At 57.6% G+C, this 24,652-nt stretch overlaps 1 pseudogene; it reads left to right on the forward strand.

Annotated features, from left to right (window-relative positions):
• Nucleotides 1–15,243: 15,243 nt before the first annotated feature.
• Nucleotides 15,244–23,333, forward strand: LOC128824794 (fibrinogen-like protein 1-like protein; annotated as a pseudogene).
• The last annotated feature ends 1,319 nt before the right edge of the window (nt 23,334–24,652 follow it).

Here is a 24,652-nt window from a genome sequence, read left to right on the forward strand (position 1 = left end):
ACGCATAGGACCTTGCATTGGGCTCTGCTCAAACTTGTTTTCTTTGAATGGGTCCAGCTGGCCGAATGAGCCAGATCGCTGTATATCACTGCCCTCTCGCCATCAGGAATTACCACTCTGCCTGTATTTTGTCACCCCCCAATCTTATCCGCAGTGATTGTATGTTTTCTCCCAATTCATTGATAACAATTATTTTAAAAAATTATCCTTGAGAGCTTCTTCAGACCCTTAGTACCCAGGACCTGCTCCCCACAGCACAGTGAGAAAGGCTGTCCAGCCCTGCTGGTACATACCGGATAAGCACAGAACAAACACACTTTAGGAGCTGTGTTGTCCATAGGCTCTGAACAACATGTGGGGGTCAGCAGCTTACAAATGCACGACAGACCTGTAGTGTAGACAGGTCTCAACTGTGTCTTGGTTTCCCACCCTGCTCTAAGTTTAGTCACAGCCTCCATGTCTTTTCCGCCATGTCCCTTAACCCCACGTCACTGCAGAAGAGAGATTTTCTGGTAGCCAGCTGGCTCTCCTGCATGTGGATGTCGTTCCAAAAGACGTGCTCTGGCTCAGTCCCATGCTATGGTTGGTTGAAGGAACCACTTGGTCACATTCTAGGCCCTGAGTTATACAGGAGGGGCGACTAGATGCATATAATGGTCCTTTCTGACCTGAACCTCTATCAATCGCTACATTTTCTGCTGCTAGGAAGAGAACTCTGAACCTATTTTCTCTCATTCACTTTCAGTCGGAATAATTTCAATCTAGGCCAAAGGATTTCCTCTTCCATTGTGTCTTCAGCACCTTTGGGAGCAACCAGTTACTGTTACCCACAGGTTTCCAGTTTCAACCTGTCCCTGGGGGAGATGGCCAGGAAAGGGGTTGGAGCTCAACTGCACCTGGCCCAGGTGATGCAACTCCCTAGGGGGATGGGAATAAGTGTGGCGGTCACGTGACAAGACGCAGCCTGTGACTAGGACCCAGGCCTGCTGAGAGATAGAAGGGCAGCCTGTGCTCAGCCAGGAGAGAGACCCCAAGGGAAGCAGGCATGGGAGGGGCTTGGAGCGTCCTTTAAAGGTCAGGGACAAGCTGGGAAGGGGCCAGGTTGAGCACTAAGGACCAGGCCCTAGGAGGGAAAGACAGGGCAGTTTAGGAGATGGGGCACATAGTACAGTTGGTTTCGGCTCCCAGGACCAGACACCCAGAGGTGAAGGTGATTGTCGGGGCTTCTGTCCTTCTTCCCCAGTGTAGATTTGATAGTGGAGAAGACTGATGCCGTAAGGGGGAAGTGAGTTACGCCAAGGTCACCCAGTGAGTTTATATCACGAATGCATACTCGGAAGGATCCAATAGAAACATGGATTTTCCAGTCTCTTCTTTCTAGGAGTCCCCAGGGCTAAGGTAAAACCCCTGTGGCCCCTCCCCATTCTGCTCACCTCCAAGATGTGCTGGAGTTTGTCTGTGCTGGGGGGTGCTGTCAGCAGGATCAAGAGCTCGTCATCCATGTTCTCCGGGCAGGCCTTGCTCAGAGCCTGCCAGCGGAGGGAGACCAGGGGTCAGGATTATGGAACCTGGGGTGACACCTGCCAGGATGACAACAGGCTCTGTAGTCTTTGCCCAGAGCAGCTCCCTGCAGAGGGCCTGGTGCACAGCAGTGTAGGGAACAGCCAAGTTGCTAGGGATGGGAGCTGGGCTTCCTGGCAGAGTCCAGCACCCAAAGCCCAGCATCTGCAAGGAAGGGATTCCCCACAGAGGGGCAACATCATCTCCCACACACAGGGAGTCTCCCCCTGACACTTGATTCATCCTCTGGCCTGTTCCCATCTCTGCCCACCACACTCCCAACTCAGCAGCTCCAGCTACCGAAGGGAGCACGAACCAGAGGCCTTCCTGCTCCTGGGACAGAGGAGTAGGTTGATGATCTACCTGGATGTGAGCGTTGGCCTTCCCCATGCCCAGGGTCTAGACTCCATTCAGGGCAGCGCACAGGAACTGCGATTCCTATTCTGGATCTAGTGGCAGCTTCATTTTGCTGGCAGGAGACTGTACATGAGACCTTGCAGTTGCGGGGGTGACACAGGCACTAACATGTGCATGGGAGTTTGAGCAACAGGGCAGAGGCCTGTCTGGGGCAAGGAGGGCAGGGATTTGGGAAGCAAGAGCAGAGGATCAAACCCTTTCTTAATGTGGGTCGGGATGATCCCCATTTCAAAGATAGAGAAAGTGAGGCACCAGGTGGGAGAGTGACCTGGCCAGGATCACGTTACCGCTCAGTGGCAGGACTGCAAACAACCCGTTCCCTGATCTCCTCACTGGATGCTGCTGCCCCTCCTGTATGACCCCTCCAGCCATCCTCGCCCACAGGCCATCCCCACCACTCTCCAATACCAGGCTGTTTCCACAATGGAAGCAGGCTTGTAACAGAGTTCACTCACCGATAGGTGCCCCTTCCTTCAAGGCCTGGGGTCACAGATTTCTTGGCACGCTAGCACGCCCGCCAGCAGGTTTTTGGCTGGGAACTCAGCCCTTCGGCCAGGCGACCATCTTTTAGTCCCACTCCTTCCTGGGTCGCGCTCATCCCAAACAAAAAGTCAAAAAATGTCTTTAACTGAAACAAGATCCTCTGTCCCTTGGGGGCTTTTCCTCAGCCTGACTTTGGCTCGGCCTGCCCTTGCTGGCCTTGGTAGCCCTTTCTATGGCCCTGTACATCCCCTTCCTTAGAGACCGTGGGAGAACCAGTCCTACCCTGGATTCTAGGTTCTGCCCCAAGGCCCTGTACCGAACAGCTAGGCCTGCTCCTGTACCTTTGTTGCGGTTTCCCCTGGTTTCCCCTCAGCTGGAGCTCACTCTGTAATCCATTTGGCCTAGCTCCAGGCTTTATAGCCCACAGGCCAAGCCCCCCGTTATATACCCTCCTCCTTAGAACCTGGCCCACGCGGGGGCAAGTTCTATTCTTCTCCAAGCTTCATCCCTCCTCATCTCATCGCTGTCACCGGCTGCGCGCTTGTACAGCCTGTGCGCAGTGTCTGCAGCTCCACTGCCAGCTCGCTCGGGGCAAACCTTCTCTTCTGCAGTATCCCGACGCTCTTCCTGCAGCCACTCAGTCTCATGAACAGCTGCTTGCAGAGCCTCTTCTGAAGCCTTTAGCGTCTTCTGTTGCCTTTTTGCTACTGCCGCTGCATCTGCCAAAACCTTTTCGGTCAGGGTCTGAGAACCCACCATGGACTGCTCCACCCTTGTGTTTGTCCCTCCTCCAGTCTGCTTCATCTCTGGGCCAATCATTTCGTCCTTCATCTCCCTGCAGCACTCAACAGGGTCTGCAAGGTCCATGGCCACCCCAGCCACCTCCACCTTGCCTGCCTCATGGGGGTTTGTGTCAGAGGACACCTTCTCCTTTTTTTCTAACTTCTTAGGGCCCTGGCCCCTCGTTCAGCCACTCAGCAATTTCCTAAGCAGGCCGTGTCTTTTGATATGGCCTGCTTCTCTGCCCCCAAAACAGAGAACTCTTGCTCCCATCTTGGCATGAGGCCACGCTTGTACACTTTCTCATGCCCTTCTCCCTGGGCTAACCTTCTCAGCACAGCCCAGGCATGCTCTCCTTCTCTGCTCTTTTTATCCATGGGCATAGCAGACGCTGGGTTGATTTCCCTTTGCAGGATCTCTCACAGGTATTGCTGCTGCTGTGTCTGTAGCTCCACCTGCACTTCCTTCTGCGTCTGTTGGTTTTCTAGGAGCTGCTGGAGAAACCCCTAGATCTGCTTAGCCAGTCCCTGGAACTGAAGTGGGAAATCCAGCGACCAGCTTGGTCCCTTGATACACCTGCTTCGGGGAGGGATAGCTCAGTGGTTTGAGCATTGGCCTGCTAAAACCGGGGTTGTGAGCTCAATCCTTGAGGGGGCCATTTAGGGATCAGGGCAAAAAACTGTCTGGGGATTGGTCCTGCTTTGAGCAGGGGGTTGGACTAGATGACCTCCAGAGGTCCCTTCCAACCCTGATATTCTATGATTCCTTCAGCATCCAAGACTTCCCTCACGGATCACAGGGGGAACTCAATCCTGCCAGCTATGCCAATCATAAATGAATCTACTCATCGTTAGGTGCCCCCCGGCGGCCAGACATGGCATCACAGCCCTCTCGCTGGGCTAGCGTCCCCCATCCATGGTCGCTCCAACACCACGGCAGTTTCTCTGCCTGGTAACTCCGGCCAGGTCACCACCTTTAGTTCACCCTTCTGGGGCCCAGCTTGCCTCACACTAAAAGTCCAAAGAGGTCTTTCCACAGACAGAAGTCCTTCTGCCATCGCTGGGGCACTTGCTCAGCCTGTAGCCCCCTTGCTGGGTTTGGGAACCCTCTCCAGGTGCGTGTACGCCGCCTCCTGTGGGGCCGGTAGGGGAACCCAGTCCCACCCTGACATTGATAGCAGCCCAGGGCCCTGGACCCAACAGCTAGGTCTGCACCTTTCTCTTTGCTGCACTTTTCCAACCTCTCTTCTCAAGTTCCCCTCCAGGCTTTCCTTGCTGCTCTGAACTTCCTACCTCGTTCTCAATCCTGTTGCTACCCCAGCTGGGCTGTATCACCACTGAAGTCTGGCTCTTTAGGGGGGCGGATATGGTGCCTCTCAGTTCGGGCTCATTCTGTAATCAGCTTTCTGTGAGTGCCAGGGGCCTCCATTTCCCCTTCCACTAGCTCCCCATTTACAGAGAGCCAGAGCAGTACCTGCAGCAGGGAGCGGGAGTTGCTGGTGGCCTCAGAGGCACAGGCCCTGCAGCGCCTCGGGCACCTGGCGCAAGTGCCGCATGATACGGAGCTGGCGCATCACATTGGCCGTGACATCCTCCTGCTGCAAGGGAACGAGAACCTGTCTGAGACTCAGACGCCTCCGAGGAATCAGGGGGGATTAACGGCCCCTGGAACCAGCAGCATTTCCATCCAGCCCCTGCCCACCTCTGAGGGATGGATTCCCCCTCCTGACCCCCAGGATGGAGTCTTGTCCTTCCTAGTGACCTCCAGTGGCAACCCCCCTCCTTGTACGGGGAGCTCCTGCCACCTCCCCCTCAGTGCCCCTGACAGCTGTTCCACCTCCAATCCACAGCTCAAGTTCTCAGACCCCTCTCCTACAGCCCCACCCAGGTTGGGTGGGGATGGGACTGTAGCGGGGGGGGCAGGAGGGATTCTGGCAGCAGTGAAGTGGGATGTGGGGAGGTTGAGGCCTTTCCCCAAGTCACCCCAGCCACTAATGCTGAAGCCGCAGGATTGCAGCCCTGGTGAATGGGACGGATCGGCAGCCCCTGCTGACTGAATCCTCCTGTTCTCTCCAGCAGGGCCGGCTTTAGGAAGGGCGGGGCCCAATTCGAACATTTTTGGCGGGGCCCCGGCAGGGATGACTAACAAAAAAAATAATGGAAAAAAAAGCCTTTCATTTCTTCCATGTATTATTTACTTTCCATAACTATATAAATAATAAAATTATATATTATGTACATTGCATCATATATGCTGTTGATCGGTTATTAATGAGCTCCGTTTCACGTGTGTGGGTCCCCACCACTCCCTGAGGGTGTGCTACGGTGACCAGATGTCCTGATTTTATAGGGACAGTCCTGATTTTTGGGTCTTTTTCTTATAGGATCCTATTATCCCCCACCCCCTGTCCCGATTTTTCACACTTGCTGTCTGGTCACCCTAGTGGTGTCCACATGTGTGGGTCCCAGCTGCTCCCTGCCCCCCTCATTGAAGCAGGTGTGCAGGGTTACTGCCCTGGGAACTGCAGGGCACCAGTGGACATGGGGCTGGCTGGAGGCAGGGCAGGATCTCACTGGAGGTAGGGTCTTGCTGCAGGCAGGGCAAGGGGTGCGGGGCTGGCTGGAGACAGGGGTGTGTGGGGCTGGCTGGCTTTGGGCAGGGCCGCAGGGGAGCGCGGCAGGGGTTGCCTGGAGACAGGGCAGGGGGTGCGGCAGAGGCTGGCTGTGGGCAGGGGGTGCAGGGCTGGCTGCAGGCAGGGCAGGGGGGCGGGGCTGGTGCGGGCAGAACAGGGGGTGCAGGGCTGGCTGGAGACGGGGCTGGCTGCTGGCAGGGCAGGGGATGAGGGGCTGGTGCAGGGACAGGGTGCAGCAGAGGCAGCTGGAGCCCCGGCCCTTTAAATAGCCCCTGAGTCCCCCGCTATCCCAGGGCTCTGGGGGCTATTTAAAGGGCCCAGGGCTCCCCTGGTTCTATCGCCCTGGCCCTTTAAATAGCCACGGGAGCACTGGGGAAGCAGTGGGGCTCCAGTGGCTATTTAAAGGGCCGGGGCGGTAGAGGCAGCGGGAGCCCCGGACCTTTTAAATAGCCCCCAGAGACCCGCAGCCCTACCCCAGGGCTCCAGCAGTGGGGGTCTGGTAGCAATTTAAAGGGCCTGGGGCTCTGGCCCCTGCTGGGAGCCCTAGGTCCTTTAAATTGCCCCCTGGGGAAGCCGGGCCACCCTGGTACTGCACACCGGCTCTTGCCGGTACACCGTACCGGGGCTTGGGCATGGGGCCCGATTCAGGGGAATTGGTTGAATTGGCCTAAAGCCGGCCCTGGTGGGGGTATGGCCACAGAGCCGCAGGGAGGGGAACCCTGAGGTGTGGGGGCTGGGTGGGTACTGGGAGTTCCTCCTGAAGGGACGGGGGTTGGCCAAGGTCACTCAGCCCCGGGGTGTGGGAGGGGGACTGGCCAGGGGCACTCAGAGCCCCAGGAAGTGGCAGGGGCTGAGGGGAGGGACTAGCCAGGGGCACTCAGAGCTCGGGGAGGGGCTGTCCGGGGGGGGCACTCACAGTCCCAGGAGGTGGGTGGGGGAGGGGCACACAGGATTTCAGGAATTTCCTGGCAGTGAAGAGCTGCTGGCGGCAGGGAGGAGCCAGCCGTGACAATCCCCACTTGGGATCCCTGGCTGGGCTAGTGGCTATGGGGGCCCGTGGCCAAGCTGCAGCGGAAGGTGACCTGAAGGAAATGCCTCGGCCTCGGCCTCCGGCTAGGAAGGGCCTGGGCCAGACAATGACCCACCGCGCAGTGTCCCAGCTCCCTGCCCCACACCTGCGGGGCACGGCCCCTCCTCTGTAGGGAGGTTGGCATGTACCTTAGTGCTGCTTCCTCCATCCCCAAAGGCCTCTCCCAGCCAGTCTCTGGCAACCCCTGCCATTCAATATGCACATTACCCTGCTGTGACATACCGGGGGGGGAATCCCTCGGGGATGGGGGAGCTGTCACACAGCTGGGCAATTTAACCCGGCTGGGCCGGGGTGACTGTCTCCCTGGAGCTGGGGTGTCAGCCCAGGTGTCTCTCTGCCCTTCCCCCAAGTCACCCCCGGGGGCGGTGGGAGCGCCCCACGTTGCGTTCCAGCCCCACATTCACACCCACAAGTGCTGGTGGGTTCCAATCCCAGCTGAACACGCCCACCTGGCCCTAGTGTGGAGCAGAAGGGCCCAGCGCTGCCCCACAGACCCTCTGGCTCTCCGAACCCGCTCTTACCCATCACCGCAGCACGTCTGGCCCAGGCTGAACGCTGCTGCTCTGTGCAGAGAGGCTGGCACTTCTCGCTCCTGCCGTACGAGGGGCAGGTGCTGCTACCGACTGCTCCCCCTAACCCCCGCCCTGCTGCGCTCTGGGGATGCTGCCCTGCTGTGGAGCTCTCAGGTGTCTTGAACTGGAATTTGTTTGGAGAGAAACTGCTACGGAGCCTTATCAGCCCCGAGTAGAGAGTACCTGGGAGCCTGCCTGGGTTGGGCGGGTCTGGTACAGCCTCCCCCAGATAAGGCTCTTCCCTGGACCTGCCACCCATTGAAATCTGGAACGATTCCCTCCGAGGTAACACCCGGGGCAGCCAGGGCAGGGCAGGGCATGGCCTGCTCCCCTGGAGCGTTAGGGCTTTCAGGATTCAGAGGTGTCCACGGAGCAGGTTGTGATTGTACGTTAAAGCAGCGAAGAAAGTTGGGGGGGCAGAGGAATTGGGTGCTGTGGCCCCCTCATGCCTGGGGCCTATTTGAAAGGCAGCTGTCACACTGTCCCCTTTATCGGGAGTGCCCACTACACCCATCTCATGTAGTCCTCGGCACGAGAAGGGGGAGCATGTTCCCAGCTGAACGGCGTTCGTCCAGGACTCACCGACCCCTATTCCAGGATGGGGGAGTGACCTGAGAGAGAGGTCACCATGTAGCCTGCAATCATCAGTGGCTTCTGGATTCCTCTGGGAAAGGGTTAACCAGGGGCTTAATTTAGTCCACACTTGGCTTTCTCGGCAGTGCTGGACTCTGGTGGCAGGGAGGGGTCCAGCTCGCACCCTTTCACCTGGCAGGGAAAGTGACCTCAAGGTTAGGATGTTCTCACAGGCTGTCGTAGTTACTGGGACCTTCGCAGGGAGGATTGGTGGCTTGTGGGGCATCAGATACCTCCCCTCCTCCTAGAGCTGTGCAGTAACCAGAACGTTACCCCCGCGAGGAGAGGGTTTCGGGGACCCTGGGATCTTGGGAGCCAGGGCTTCTCTCCGCAGCCTGGAAGCCCAGGCCCCCCATCAGCCTGTCAAGCAGGTGGGCAGGCGGGCGAGCTGGCAGGGAGCCAAGCAGCTTTCCGTGCGAAACCTGCCTGCTTTCTGTCGGAAGGTTTGTCCAAATCGACGTGTTCCCACGAAACGTTTGGATTTTGACAAGCTGGCAATTTCTGATGGAAAAACGGTTCCACTGGCAAATTCTGACCAGCGCCTCTCCTGACCGCACAGCTCCCTGCATCTTTGCTGAGCGTGGAATCAGAATGGACTTGACACAGGTGGTTGTGCCCTGGGATGCCATCTCAGCCCAGCTCCCCCAGTTCTCCGGCGCTCACATTCTCCTAGTGGGAGATGAAAGGCCTCTGCAGGTTGTTCCCTGCAATGTGAGCTTTGGCTGCAGGCTTCTGTCCCCAGCCATGGCATTAAGGAATCTGTCTAGCCAGGCTGGGCATCCTCCCTCATCTGTGGTCAGAGGTCACACGGGCCCTTCCAGTGACAAGGTGGCAGCATCTGGCCCTGGGAAAACAGACATCTGCTGTGTGCTCACCCCAGAGATTTCTTTCTTTCTGCAAACTGAAGAGGCCTCTCTCCTGTAGCCTCAGCAGAGGCTGGGAGGAGGCCAGCAGGCCCTGTGGCCCCCCGCAGACTGGGGGAGGCCCTGACCAGTAGCTCTAAAGGCCAGAAGACCCCACAGGACAGGTGGGGAAGGGGACTGTGACGTTACGTTGCTGTTCCATGGTTCCTTTCTCCTCAGCTGAAGAAGAAACTGAGCCCTGAAGCAAGGCACCAGACTGGCTTGTCCGTGCGGCTGACCCAGTATTCACCAGAGGTGGGAGAAGGAGCAGTGAGGCTGGTGGGTTCCTTCTTCTAAAAAGAAAACAAATCAGAGCATGTTTTTACATCCGGCTTTTGACTCCCCGGCCAATGGGTGTGATCATCCCAGATAGAAAAGTCAGCCTGTAATGCCCGGCTCCTGCTGGCTGCTCCGATGGAGACTCCACTTCCCCTCTCCTCCCCGTAAGGCAGGGGAACTGCCAGCCACTGCCTGGTACTGTCTGCCCCCAGCAGCAACACTCCTCTGCCTCCCGCTGCCCTCTCCTCTGCTGCGGTCCCCCGTGCCCTGCCCTGGCACCCTCTCTGCTATGGGGTCAGACACGCGGGGAGAGCAGGGCAGGTCTGTGCCCTCAGCCCCGGGGTTCTCGCACAGAGCTCTGCCCGCAGGCCCAGCCCTGAACATCACGGCGTCAGAGGAGCTTCTCCCACTATCACGGCAGCTCCTCCTGTTGGTGCCCAAAGCCCGGGACTCGCACTCAGCCCCTGAAAGCAGGGCCGGCTCCAGGCACCAGCCGACCAAGCACGTGCTTGGGGCGGCACCTGGTAAGGGGCGGCCAATCTTGGGGTGGTGGGTTTTTTTTTGGGGAGGGGGAGTTTGGTCGCTTGGGGTGGGGTGGGTTGTTTTTGTTTTGTCGGCTGGGCGTGTAGGGGGCACTGGGGGGTGGGATTCGGCAGCAGTGCTCCGGGCAGGGGGGGGTGGCGGCACGGCGGGGCGCTCCATGGGGGCGGGGGCGCTGTTTGGCAGCGCGGCTCGGTGGTGGGGTGTTTGGCGGCGCGGCGCTTGGCGGGAGATATGTGTGGCGGTGGGAGAGTTCAGCAGCACGGCGCGGCGCTCTGCGGGGGGGATGTTCGGTGGCGCTTGGTGGGGGGGTTCGACAGGATGGCATTTGGCGGCGCTCCGCGGGGGGGGTGTTCGGCTCCGCGGCGCTCCGCGGGGGGGGGTGCTCGGCTCCGCGGCGCTCCACGAGGGGTGGGTGTTTGGCGGCGCTCTGCGGGAGGGGGGTGTTTGGATGCGTGGCGCTCCTCGGGGGGCTGAGGGGTTTGGCGGTGTGGTGCTCCGCGGGGGTGGGGTGTGTTCGGCAGCGCTCTGCGGGGGGCGGGGATGTTCGGCGGCGCTCTGCGGGGGGGGTGTTTGGATGCGCGGCGCTCCGCGGGGGACTGGGGGGTTCGGCGGTGTGGCGCTCCGCGGGGGTGGGGTGTGTTCAGCAGCGCTCTGCGGCGGGGGGGTGGTGTTCGGCAGCGCTCCGCGGGGGGCGGGGTGTTCGGCTACGCAGCGCTCCGCGGAGGTGGGGTGGCGTCGCGGTGCTGAGGGCGTGTGTTATGGCAGCGCTATGGAGGGCGGCACTCTTTTTTTTTGCTTGGGGCGGCAAAAAAGTTAGAGCCAGCCCTGCCTGAGAGTTGGGAACTTTGCAGCACGGCCCAGCCCCGGCTGCTGGGAGAGGAAGGCCACCCCACCTCCCTGGCTGGGAGAGCTGCCATGATCCCCCCATCTGCCAGCCCCAGCACTGTCCTGTGCGCACAAACCCTAGCCTCTCCCCTGCCCCCCACATCTCCCTGAGCCTCCCTCCTGCCTCCCTTAGCCTCCTTCCTGTCCCCATCCCCCTGTACCCCCCTCAGCCTCCCTCAGCTCCCCACATCCCGGTCCCCTCAAACTTCCCCCACATTCTTCTGCCCTCTGCCCCCACATGCCCCTGCACCTCCCTCAGCCGCTCTTATATCCCACATGATCACCTCCAACCCCCTCAGCCTCCCCTCTGCCCCATCCCCATGCCCCCCTCAGCCTTCCCCCTGCCCCCCACACTCCCCGGCCCCCTCAGCCTTCTCCCTGCCCCCCACACCCACTACCCCTGTCAGCGTTCCCCCTGCACACTCTGTCTCCCTCATGCCCATATCCCTCTGTCCCCCTCAGCCTGCCCCCTATCCCTGCCCCCACATCCCCCTGCAACCCGCTCAGCCTTCCCCCCCACATCCCCTCACAGTCCCCATGCGCTGTCCAGGCCCTGAACCATGGCCTCAGCCAGTCTGCCTGTGGGCTCGGCTTCAGCCTCCTCGTGCAGGCCTCAGCCCCACTGGCAGCAGTGGGAAGATGGCGCCATTTTGATGAAGGGACAATTGGCGCCTTTGGCCACGTTTCCATGGGACAGGTGAGAAGCCCCCACAATCCCGAGTCACAATCAGAGTGCGAGGGTGACTGCGCTGCTGCCCCTCTTGTGCATGGGGTCGGCCCAGCACGCCCAGCTGATGGGGGTGATCCTGTCACGGAGTGTGGGGGGACTCAGGGTCCTGCACCCCCGGCTTCCTGCGATTCACCATGACTCTCAGCCGTAAAGCAGAAGGTTTATTTAGACGACAGGGACACAATTCAAGACAGGTCCCGCAGGCACAGAAAACAGGACCCCCTCAGTTAGGTCCATCTTGGGGTCCTCGGGCACCCCAGCCCCCTTGGGAGGTCAGAGCCCTGTCTGCCTCCCAGCCATTCCACCAGCCAGCTCCTGAAACTCTCCCTTCAGCGACCCCTCCCACAGCCTTTGTTCAGTTTCCTGGGCAAAGGTGTCACCTGGCCTCTAACCCCTTCCTGGGTTCTCATGTTACATGCTCAGGTATTCTCTGGTCAATCTCCCATCCCCCAGTGCAGACTATCCTAGCCACACTCCCCTGTCAGCATTCAAAGACCACAGTAAGAACAGTCCCAGTTCGTCACAGATGCGTAGCCAGGAAAGTGATCAGGAACGGTCAGCATGGATTCACGAAGGGGAAGTCGTGCCTGACTAACCTAATTGCCTTCTATGATGAGATAACTGGCTCTGTGGATGAGGGGAAAGCAGTGGATGTGTTATTCCTTGACTTTAGCAAAGCTTTTGATACGGTCTCCCACAGTATTCTTGCCGCCAAGTTAAAGAAGTATGGGCTGGATGAATGGACTGTAAGGTGGATAGAAAGCTGGCTAGATCATCGGGCTCAACGGGTAGTGATCAATGGCTCCATGTTTAGTTGGCAGCCGGTTTCAAGCGGAGTGCTCCAAGGGTCGGTCCTGGGGCCGGTTTTGTTTAATATCTTTATTAATGATCTGGAAGATGGTGTGGACTGCACTCTCAGCAAGTTTGCGGATAACACTAAACTAGGAGGCGTGGTAGATACACTAGAGGGTAGGGATCGGATACAGAGGGACCTAGACAAATTAGAGGATTGGGCCAAAAAAAACCTGATGAGGTTCAACAAGGACAAGTGCAGAGTCCTGCACTTAGGACGGAAGGATCCCATGCACTGCTACAGACTAGGGACCGAAAGGCTAGGTAGCAGTTCTGCAGAAAAGGACCTAGGGGTCACAGTGGACGAGAAGCTGGATATGAGTCAACAGTGTGCTCTTGTTGCCAAGAAGGCTAACGGCATTTTGGGCTGTATAAGTAGGGGCATTGCCAGCAGATCGAGGAACGTGATCGTTCCCCTTTATTCGACATTGGTGAGGCCTCATCTGGAGTACTGTGTCCAGTTTTGGGCCCCACACTACAAGAAGGATGTGGAAAAATTGGAAAGAGTCCAACGGAGGGCAACAAAAATGATTAGGGGTCTGGAGCACATGACTTATGAGGAGAGGCTGAGGGAACTGGGATTGTTTAGTCTCCAGAAGAGAAGAATGAGGGGGGATTTGATAGCAGCCTTCAACTACCTGAAGGAGGGTTTCAAAGAGGATGGAGCTCAGCTGTTCTCAGTGGTGGCAGATGACAGAACAAGGAGCAATGGTCTCAAGTTGCAGTGAGGGAGGTCCAGGTTGGATATTAGGAAAAAACTATTTCACTAGGAGGGTGGTGAAACACTGGAATGCGTTACCTAGGGAGGTGGTGGAGTCTCCTTCCTTGGAGGTTTTTAAGGCCCGGCTTGACAAAGCCTTGGCTGGGATGATTTAGTTGGGAATTGGTCCTGCTTTGAGCAGGGGGTTGGACTACGGTAGATGACCTCTTGAGGTCCCTTCCAACCCTGATATTCTATGATTCTATGAATCAGCCAGAATCCACTGGAAGCTGCTTTACCAGTTTGTTGGGGCAGCCAGACTTATGGGGCCGGCTGCAGCTGGCATTCGGGGTGTGCGGGCGGGGGGGAGGAGGTAGCATGAATTGCATGTGGGAGATTCATTCGCTGTTTGTGTGACAGAACAAACTCCCCCTCATCCCAAAACCTGGTCCCCAAATGAGCAGACTGGAGCACATCACACTAAGCAAACTGGTGCCACGTGCAACAAAATAAACAGGTCCCATCTCGTGTCCTTTGTTGCACATTTCGATGGCGTGTGCCAGGTGCTGGCAGGTTGCAGGGTCGAGAAGCGTGCATGTGGGTGCTCTTTTCCAGAACTATACGGACGTGGAGCTGTTCCCTCTAATGCACCAGTTCCTGCCCCCTGTATCCCAGCCAGAGAGCTGGGACACAGAGAGCAGCTGCCTTGACAGTCGCTGAATGAATCCAGTTTGATCCTCTTCCCTGTGGGACAGATGCAGCAGCAGCGCAGTCTCGCTCCAGCCCATCCCACTCAGGTATCTCCTCACCCGGCCGTGACCTGTCAGGACAATGGCGGGAGCGGGGGTTCAGTCTCTGTAACCCCACGTGCTAAGCAGGGGTTAGTGATACCAAATGGAACTGAAAGTCCGAGGGGGGTGGGGAGAGGGGTTCCCACCGGGTGTGTGGGTTTGGTGAAAGGCGCCTACAAAACGTTGGGTCTGCCCAGTGCTTAAAGACAGAGCTGACTGGACTCAGCTGGAAGTCCTGGTTTCTTCTCAGTGATCCCTAGAGCTGAAAACACTGTGAAGCCGGTTTGCCTGGGCACCATAGAGCCGGTGCTGTGGTGAAAGACAGTATAGGGGGGAGCAGCAGTGAGGTTCCCCCTAGCCAGGGAAGTCACTAAGAGCTGGACTCACTCCGGGCTGGAGGCCCCTCACAGCATGGCATCGCAGCTCCAGGCAGAGACGGCAGCATGGAGCAGCAGCGGTGCAGAGCAGAGGCAGAGGCATCCCTGGCCCACCCCTTCTCTCCCTGGGGCAGGAGGTGAACACCTCCCCCCGAACCCCCCCTGAACTCTCAAACTCTGCTGAGCTGGGCCCATAAACCGGGTGAGGGGACAGCAGAGGGAAAATGGGAGGGGTGTGCCAAAGGGACATTTGTCCATTGGACTCTCTCATCCCAAGCTGGGAAACTGAGGCAAGGGGCTGCTGCCCAATGGATTGTAGAGTGGGCGTTTCACTCACAGTTCACATACTGCTGAGTCACTCTTGTGATGGTTTCCCCAGTTCATGCTGCGTTTCTTTCTCCTCTAAATAAAAGTTCTCCGGTGTTAGACACAGACTCAGTGCTCACGACGGGGGAACAGCTGCCTGTTAGGGGCGTGCTGGTCAGTTTCCCAGATTTCTGGGAGGGGCGCTCCAGCTGGTTCTGCTTTGCAATGCTAAGAGGAACCCTGAGATCCTGATTCTCGTCCTTGTCACTGCCAATACCACCTGGCACAAGCGTTACACCCCCATCGCGTTCTGCACAACCCCCGTTCCTGCCATCTCCTCTGGCTTGATCCTCTCCATTTAGTGCGTCCTTCGTCTGGAAGGCCGATGGTACGGTAATGCCGCAGAGTCCCACTGAGAAATTAAATCCCTGGCTCACACCTGCCCGGCTTCAGAAACGTTGGCATTCTCGGCAAGGATGGAGGGAGCCCAAGAAATCTGGTATCTGCAGTAAATAAAGGATGGGCAGACGTTCCGGAGGGGGCTCCCTCCCTGCCCACAAGCCAGGCTTGAGGCCAGTGGTTGAGAAAGCAAGATAAGCTGGGTGTAGAGTGGCGCTTTCCCCATAAAGGCATGGAGCCCCGGCTCTGGTTTCTGATGTGGAAGTGGGACGCTTCAGGTTGCTAACTCGCCCGCTCAGCTGCAGCGTCGGAATGGGTGAGTTTTATTGAAATGCCCAGTATTTCACACAGCCTGGAGATGTAGGGCCAGAGCCTGGTGGTGGGCACCAGAGCCCCAGGCGGTGTGGGCACGTGGGGGAGGTGCAGTGGCAGGGCATGCTATGTGGCCGCTGTGGGACACCATGTGCCCTGAGTGCCCGGGCACAGGAAGGAACGTGCCCAGACAGACGCAGTAACTACCGCATAGAGAGGGGCAGCCTGCACTCCTCTCAGTGCCGCCCCTCAGCCCGGGCAGGTGCACAACGGGGAGGGGAGCCCTGGTGCATCCTCTTCTTTCCCGACCCTGCCTGGCCGAGGCACAAGGGATGGGGGCGCAGTGAGGTACATGCTGCTTTTCCTTTGAAACGGAGCAGCATTTCCCCCAGCAAGTGCATGCTGCAGCATGAGCCTGGCTAGCTAGGAGTCTGGCAGTGCCTCCTGGTGAGTAAAGAGTGCCCCCGGGGCCATGGGGTACCAGGAGCCTGGCGGGGATCCCCTGCCCAGCGCTCTGCTGGACCCTAGGCAGGAATCCTCCCGCCCTGCCCCAGGTACCTTTGGGCATTGGGGCCAAAGTACTTTAGAACACAAAGGAACTAGCATAAACCATGTTTTAAAAAGGGGGAAACTGAGGTATGGTGCAGTGTAATGAGTTTTCCAAGGTCACAGGTCGAACTCAGGCCCTCTGTGTCTTAGACTATTAGAGTGTGTGAACGGCTGCTAGCTGGCAGCGTCCCCGCTCCTCTGGGGCGTCAGGAGAAGGGGAGGCGTGTTTTCAAGGATGAGTGACTCCAGATTGTTATTTCACTTCAGTTCCAAACATGGTAGTTCTGGCTTGTCAGACTCACTGAAATCCTTCTCCTTTAAAGCTTTAACCCTTTGCCTGCCATGGGGTTACGCCTCTCTCCTCCCTCTCACAAAGATACCTGAGATTGCTGGCAGCGTGTCACAGTTACTTGGGCTGTGACATTGTCTGAAGAATTTAGGGTCCAGGCAGCTCCAAAAAGAAGGTGTTTCCAATGAAATCTGTCTGTGGATGATGTCTGGGCAAAGTGTTTCCATTGCAACAGTGTGTTTCGGTGTGTCGTTTACACGGTGTTCTCTCTCTCTCTCTCTCTCCAATTCATTTGCACGTTTGTATCACGGTCACTTTTGGGGTTAGTTGTGGACTTTTTAACTTTGCAACACCTAGGGTTACCATACGTCCGGATTTTCCCGGACATGTCCGGCTTTTGGGGGCTCAAATCCCCGTCCGGGGGGAAATCCCCAAAAGCCGGACATGTCCGGGAAAATCGGGAGGGCTCGGTGGTGCTCGGCCGGGGCCGGCGGTGTGGGGCCGGTGCGGGACCGGGGGCATGGTGCCGGGCCGGGAATCAGGGGCGCAGTGCCGGGCCAGGGTCACAGTGCCGGGCCTGGCGCGGGGCCGGACAGGGAGCCGGGGGCGCGGTGCCGGGCCGGGGTCCGGGCCGGGAGCCGAGCCCGCGAGGAGCCGGGGAGCCGGGCCCGCGGGGAGCCGGTCAGCCGGGCCGCCGGGGAGCCGGTCCGGCGGGGAGCCGGGGAGCCGGGCCCGCGGGGTGGGGAGCTGGGGGGTGCGCCGGGCCGCCGGGGACCGGCAGTGCTGGGCAGGCCGGGGGTGGTCGGCCGGGGGTCCGGGGTCCGGGCCGGGGACCGGCAGTGCTGGGCGGGCCGGGGGTGCCTGGGGCCGGCACCCCAGGGCCCGAGCCGACCCAGGCTGGAGCCGCCGGGGGGCCAGCCTGGGCCGCGCCTCCTCCCCCCACACCCCCCTTACCTGCTTCAGGCTTCCCGCGAATTAAATGTTCGCGGGAAGCAGGGGAGGGGGCGGAGACTTTGGGGAGGGGGCGGGGTTGGGGCGGGGCTGGGGGCGCGGCTGGGGGCGGGGCCAGGGGCCGTGGAGTGTCCTCCATTTGGAGGCACAGAATATGGTAACCCTAGCAACACCACATGAATACAATGATGGCTGACAGAAAGCACGGTGCCGGACTCCAGTGCGGCTTTTGCCTGTTCTGGTTTGACACACACACACACACCCTGCCCGCCCCACCCCGCCCCACCCCACAAAAAGCTGCCATTTTGCAACTGTCATGGGCCGGCAGCAGCTATAATCAAACTTGGGACCTCTGGAGCTTCACACGTGAGCCTCTGCTGTAGGGTTCTCAACCTATTTCCCATTGGGGGCTGCATATGCCGTGCTCTGCGTTCTGTGGGCTGTAGCTACACAAGATGTAATACCAGGGCCGGGATAGATATACCTGGGGGGGGCGGGCGGTGAATGAGCCGGTTTCTGTCCAAGAGTCTGGATTGCTCTGGGCTGCTGATCCCGGCAAGGTCATTGTGAATCCCTGCGCTGAGTGCTGAAGGTGGCCTGGGAAAAGCATGTGTGGGGAGGGGGAGGGGGAGGGGTGTCTATGTTAATCCCGACTGAAATAAATGGCCATGCCCTTGCTAGGGCAGCGCTTACAGTGCACCCCTCAGGGACCCGGCTCCATTTTGAACTCTTTTGGGCCAGGACTGTGGCCCCTGGCGACTCTGCCCACTTTAAGCCTGGCCTGAGCTGGGCCCACAAAACAGCTGCAGTGTCAGCAGCGTGTCCCCCTCTGGGCTGCTGGGCTGCAGTGCAGGGGGCAGCATGCCTGGAGTGGGGCACACAGCAGCTCTGTGCCCTGGGCCCCTCTCACCTGGCGCTCATCTAAGGGGGGCAGAGCCCTGCCAGAGGCTGCCCAGCTGCTGTCTCTGTGTGGGTGAGCGGGCACTGCCCTCCGGCTGGTGGTAGTGACTGTGGACGGGGGGAGCTGGGACAGAGGGGGTTGCTCCGAGCAGCACTCCCCTTGCAGCGGTGCAGCACGGGGAGAGAGGCAGCAGCTCCTTCCCCACCACAAGGAGCGCTCCAGCCGGCCCTGACCCGCCCGGGACCCGGGAGCCAGGCAATCGGAGCCGCAATCTTTGAATGGTTTTTACCCTGCAGCTGGGTCCCAGCTGTGCTAATCGGGCCGGCTGCAGAGACGGAGATAGTGGCCGGGCCAGGGGAGAGGTGAATGGTGGGCTTCACTCCGTCTCCAGATACTTGAGCCCGCCCCCCCCATGCTGAGCCCCTTTGAACATCCAGCCATGTCCTGCGGTGCCTACCTGGGAGCTGAGCTCTTCTGAAAATCTGGCCCAGTAGTTGAGCCCCCTGAAAACTCTGGCCTTAGCGTCTAAGGGTAACATTTTCAAGAGTGGCTAAGTCACTTAAGTGCCTAAATCCCAGTGACTTCTAGTGGGATTTAGGCACTTGTGAAACTCTCTCCTGGTCTCATGTCCAGCAGTTTCTGTCCCCTGCAGGGTTCCAGTCCAGCTTTCTCGTGCTTCTGTCTGCACTGTCTATGATGGCACTCCTTTGCGTAGCCCCCGTCCAGGGCAACGGGGCCTGGCCCACAAGAAGGTCGAGAGGGGTGAGTAGAGAACCCGTCGGAGAGCTTCTATCATCTGCCATATCCGAGATCAGGGCATCGTGGGCCTGATTCTGCTCCTCTCCCCCATGCCGGGGTCACCCCTAGATCCACTTATCCACTGAATGCACCTTCCCGCCCCCCCGCCAGCGCTGGGCCCAAAGAAACGCTGAGTTCTCCGAAGGGATCGCAAGGCCGGCCTGTGCTAGTGAGCCCAATACTCCCATTCGCAGGCCTCCAGCGCCTGGGAATGGGCCCGCCGGGGTGGGGGAGGTGCTGCTCGACTGGCTGTTTGCTTTACACAGCTTCGTTATCCCTTTCTCCGGTAACGGCTGCCAAGCCCCCGGCAGTGACTGAAGAGCGCTGGTGCCAACCGCAGGGCAGCGTGTGGGAACCAGGCACTCCCCCAAATTGGCTGGGAGTTCTACCCTTCCATCTCACCAACTCCTATACTAGGGCTAGCCCCGGCTAACAGCTGGGGATCTCTCGCTCATGCCTAGAAGCCTTGCCCCCAGAGTCCAGGCAGCAGGGAGAGCCAGTTCCTCCTTGTCAGGGGTTTTCATTCCCTTCTCCCCACACCTCCAGCGGCTCTGGGAGCTGCTCAGGGGCTTGCCCAGGCAGGCCAGGGGCCAACCAGATCCAGAGGTGGCCCTGAGCCCCTGCCCCCGCAGTGCTCAGCAGCTCCTCTCCCTCGGCTCAGCTATGGGGGAGGGGCACACAGGGGGATTGTCTGGGGGGTAGGGGAGCTGGGGGGCTCAGGCTCGAGGGAGAACCCTGGGGAGGGGAGGGGCAGTATAACTACAGTGCTCTCATTCTACCAGGATAGTTCGGGACAATTTCTGCCCCAAAGACAAGCCCCCTCGATAGGATGTCTGGAATTTTCAAAAGCGCCACAGGGAGTTGGGTGCCTAAATCCCACTGAATTCCAATCACAGTCGGGTGTCAAACTCCCTTAGGCTCTTTGAAAACTCCCATTTAAATTGTCACTGATGGGTTTCATAATTGACATTCGCTGAGATGGATCTGGCAGCGTCTCCCCCACCCTCGCCAAACGATTTCTTCTGCAGTACGGACTCAGGAAGGATACAGAGCCTTGGTTTACACTTGATTCATCTCTTCAAGGTTTCTTCAAAACCAGCAGAGCAAGAAACGATTCTTATTTTATTTTATTGGTAAAATGAAAGTGTAAGATCTGGAGCAGGATTCTGTGGCCAGGAATGGCCGGGGCGGATTCTGTGGCTGTAGTATTGTGAAATACACAGGACCTGCCTCTAAAAACCCAGCCTCCAGTTACCCCAGGCTGATTTGATCGAGCTAGCTAGCGCTCACTCCCCCACCCCCACCTGCCCCCTTAACCTGATGTTCATGGCATTTCAGGGTTCCCCAAAGACTGCAGCAACATTCCCAGGGACGGCCCCAGCGGGGTCCATGTCATCCAGCCGGCAGGCTCTCCCCCTCGAATGGTGTGGTGTGACATGGACACCGAAGGCAAAGGCTGGACCGTTGTCCAAAGAAATTCTTACAACACAGAGATCACCTGGAGTCCTGGAGCACCTACAAGTACGGCTTTGGGAATGTGCAGCAGGATTACTGGCTGGTCAACAAGTACCTGTCCCTGCTCACGCGGCAGAACACCTACAAGGTCCGCTTTGTGGTGGAGGACAAATCCAACAACACCCGCTACGCAGAGTACGACATCTTCAGTGTTGAGGATGAGCTGAGCGGGTACCCGCTGAGGCTGGGCAGGTACTCTGGGGACGGCGAGGACTATCTCACCACCTACCACTCCGGCCTGGGGGGCATACACGACAACATGAAGTTCAGCACGACTGACAAGGATCAGGACCAGGCCAGTGGGAATTGCGCAAGTAGCTATGGAGGCTGGTGGTACGACAAGTGTCAGAACGTCCTGCTCAATGGGAAAGGCTCCATCTACTGGGCAGGGTTCTGTAAGAGTGGGGAGTGCAAGTCTTCCCTCATCCTGGTTAAGCCAACAGACGTGTGCTGGGTCCGGCAGGAGGAGCCCATCCTCCTTGGGAGCCGGCGCCGCTGAGACAATATTAGATCAGACACGGCGTGCCATCCCCCACCTAATCAGTGCAGTCCCTGCAATGCCTCCACTCTGCTCACCCCCTTCCCTGTTGGCTTCTGCATGGTAAATCCCCTGGAATAAATGCTGAGAGCTGACCCCGCCGGTGCATTCGAATGACACAAAGAGTGTGATTGGTGTGTATAACTGGACCCCCGCTTCCACTCTGCCTCGCTGGAAGCCATGTCACTCACTACGACTTTAGACCCACATTAACCTCTGCTTCTCCCAGCCCTGCCACTGCCCCTTGGCATTAGTGATCAATGAATCATGACACTGGATTTCTAGCAACTGTCATTGAGCTTTTAAATGGGGGATGACTCAAAGCCAGGACTTTACATCTGAATCCTGCATGTATTAGCAGTGGTGAGTTTGGGTTCAAAAACCTGCCCTCTGTGTTTTTAATAAATATGGTTATTACATGAGAAAACATTGCAACAGTAATTAGTTGCTGATAAACCACTGAGATTAGATAGACGTGCAACGAAACCACACAATAAAGATATTGGTGTCCCTCTTCAACCCAAGGGGCTAGTCAAAGTTTGGGGCCCTGGGGATGTTCCAGTGGGGAGCAGAAATTGGCAGTGGAGTCTGGTAATTTTTTGATGTCTTGTTTATTGACAAGGAACATACAGAGTCCTGCTTCTCCAAACACAGCAGGAACCAACAGCAGGGATTAGCCTCCCTGCTCTCAGTTCCAAGCCTCTTTAGCCAGCACCTGGCCCAAAAGCTCTCTATGCTCCTCCCACGATCACACCATGCTGACAGGCTCTGCTCGGCTTTCCTGCTCTGCCTCCGTGTCCTGGCTGCACTGCCCGGCTTGTCTCTGTCACACACGCACCAGCTCAGAACGACACTCGGTGGCATCCTCTGCCCACCTGGGGCTAGTTTCTGGGCACACGCCATCATGGCTTGTTCTACACGAGGCCCCCTTACCTGTTGCTTCCAGCTGTGTTAAATGAAGAGTGCATCCTCACAGCTGTGTCAATGAGATTTTAACTCCCCCCATAACATGGTATAATCCAGCTCCTAGCAGTGTATTTATCTGTCAGGCTGACGTCCTCTGAGCATCTCTGAGCATTTCCTGCCTGTTTGGCTTCAGTCACTTCAATCAAAGTTCATTGTGACCAGATGCTGAACACCAATAATGCTAACAGCCAGGGGCAGGAGCACCCCCCCGAACAGGGAAAGAACAGGCTAAAGAACAAGTCAGCTGGGCCTGATGAAGTTCACCCTCGGGCAGGGCTCCCAAATCTTGGGCTGTAGCCCAAAGATGGGCCATGACGTAGTCCTGGCTGGTCCACTGGCAGGGGTGAAGATGGGGGGGAATGTGAAGGGGCATTGCCTTCCCCCAAACTGCATCTTTCCAGTCCCCTCCTGACCATGGCCCTTCAGTGCATCCCCAGGACACAAGGCCCTGTCTAATTGGCCTTCCTGACAGAGCCTGCGTGGAGAGCGTGCGTAGGGGGGAGTTTGGGGGGGCAGGTTTGGAAAGAGGGATTCTTTCAGGGGGAGGGAAGCTGGGAGCCGCTGAGGTGCAGCTGGAAGGTTTCCTCCTCCCTCCTCAGCATCTGGGATGCAGACAGGGGGGAGGGGGTTGCTATTTTGCAGTTGCGAGTATCAGGGACCCTGCCCCCCCGTGCACTAAGCTGTCCCCTCCATCTCGGTTGCTGGTGGTGAGGTGGGGGTGTGCTGTTTTGCAGTGGGGGAGCGGGGGATCCCCCTGCCCAGGGCACTGACCTCTCCCCTTCCCGCCTCCCATCTCCACTGTCCGTGCTGGGAGCCACCCTCACCCCCCACTCTGCCCATTGCAGGCTGCGCTTGGTGCCCTCCCCAGCCACCTATCCCTCGCCAGGCTGGAGCATGACGCTGCAAGCGGGGACATCCTCAACCTGTTCGGGGCAACCAGCTCGCTCAGCCGTTTTGCTGCCTGGGGGCTCCCTGCCAAACCCAGGGTTCCCCTGCACCATTCCCCCCAACAGATGTATACAGAGCACTGTATAATCAGAGTTGTCATAACTATAAAGGGAAGGGTAACAGCTCTCCTGTGTACAGTACTATAAAATCCCTCCTGGCCAGAGACTCCAAAATCCTTTTCCCTGTAAAGGGTTAAGAAGCTCGGATAACCTGGCTGACACCTGACCCAAAGGACCAATAAGGGGACAAGATACTTTCAAATCTTGGTGGGGGGAAGGCTTTTGTTTGTGCTCTTTGTTTGGGAAGTCATTCGCTCTTGGGACTGAGAGGGACCAGACATCAATCCAGGTTCTCCACATCTTTCTGAACAAGTCTCTCAGATTTCAAACTTGTAAGTAAACAGCCGGGCAAGGCGTGTTAGTTTTTACTTTGTTTTCTCAACATGTAAATGTACCTTTTACTAGAGTGTTTACCTCTGTTTGCTGTACTTTGAATCCGATTTCTAACGCAGCGTTTTGCTCTGGTCTATTGCTCTTTAAATTTGATTACCCTGTAAAGTTATTTTCCATCCTGATTTTACAGAGATGTTTTTTACCTTTTTTCTTTAATTAAAAGCCTTCTTTTTAAGAACCTGATTGATTTCTCCTTGTTTTAAGATCCAAGAGGTTTGGAACTTGATCCACCAGGAGTTGGTGGGAGGAAGGAGGGGGATGGTTAATTTCTTCTTGTTTTTAGATCCAAGGGGGTTGGATCTGTATTCACCAGGGAATTGGTGAAAGGTTTCTCAAGGCTTCCCAGGGAAGGGAATCCACTTGGGAATGGTGGCAGTGGACCAGATCTAAGCTGGTAGTTAAGCTTAGCAGTTTTCATGCAGGCCCCCACATTTGTACCCTAAAGTTCAGAGTGGGGAAGCAGCCTTGACAAGAGTCTAGTGACTCTCTCACCCTGGGCTCTCCCCAGTATAGACTCTTGTTCACACTAGTCAAATGATGTTCAAATGCTGAGAAGGAGCAGGGAAGAGGAACAGAAATGACTTGTGGCCTGGCCAGCACACCTTCGAGCAGGCAACCCGAGGGGCTGCAGCTAGTCAGCTTGACTAAGTAGTTGCGAGCTCTGTCATTAAGGTCTATAGTCACCCAGCAGGAGGAGGTAGCTGCATTTCAGGTTTTTGCTCTAGCAGACAAAGGTGTAAGGAGAGCTGGCAAAGCTGATGTTAGAAACATTGACATTGGAAATCCATGTAAGTGTAGAAGAGTGACGGAACCAACCGTGCGGGGACGTGGGAATTCACTCTAACCTGGCCTCTGGGGCTGGAGGCAGCACGTGGCTGGCACTTCTCACTCCTGCCGTACGAGGGGCAGGTGCTGCTACCGACTGCTCCCCCTAACCCCCGCCCTGCTGCACTCTGGGGATGCTGCCCTGCTGTGGAGCTCTCAGGTGTCTTGAACTGGAATTTGTTTGGAGAGAAACTGCTAAGAAGCCTTATCAGCCCCGAGCAGAGAGTACCTGGGAGCCTGCCTGGGTCGGGCGGGTCTGGTACAGCCTCCCCCAGATAAGGCTCTTCCCTGGACCTGCCACCCATTGGAATCTGGAACGATTCCCTCCGAGGTAACACCCGGGGCAGTCAGGGCAGGGCAGGGCACGGCCTGCTCCCCTGGAGCGTTAGGGCTTTCAGGAGTGAGAGGTGTCAGCAGAGCAGGTTGTACGTTAAAGCAGCGAAGGCAGTTGGGGGGCAGAGGAATTGGTTGCTTTGCCATTGCACTTGATCAGCTCAATTTGAAAATTCTTTCAAAGGAAATCCAGATGTATACATCTGACTGGGGTACATGTACACACATACACACGCACACACTCACACGTGCACACACTCGTGCACATACACGTACACACATGTACACATACATATATATACAGACGTGCACATACGCTGTCCCTGGAGCGCCCCAGGATGCGA

This window comes from Malaclemys terrapin, chromosome 16 (assembly GCF_027887155.1).
Source record: "Malaclemys terrapin pileata isolate rMalTer1 chromosome 16, rMalTer1.hap1, whole genome shotgun sequence".
Taxonomy (NCBI): Eukaryota; Metazoa; Chordata; order Testudines; family Emydidae; genus Malaclemys; species Malaclemys terrapin.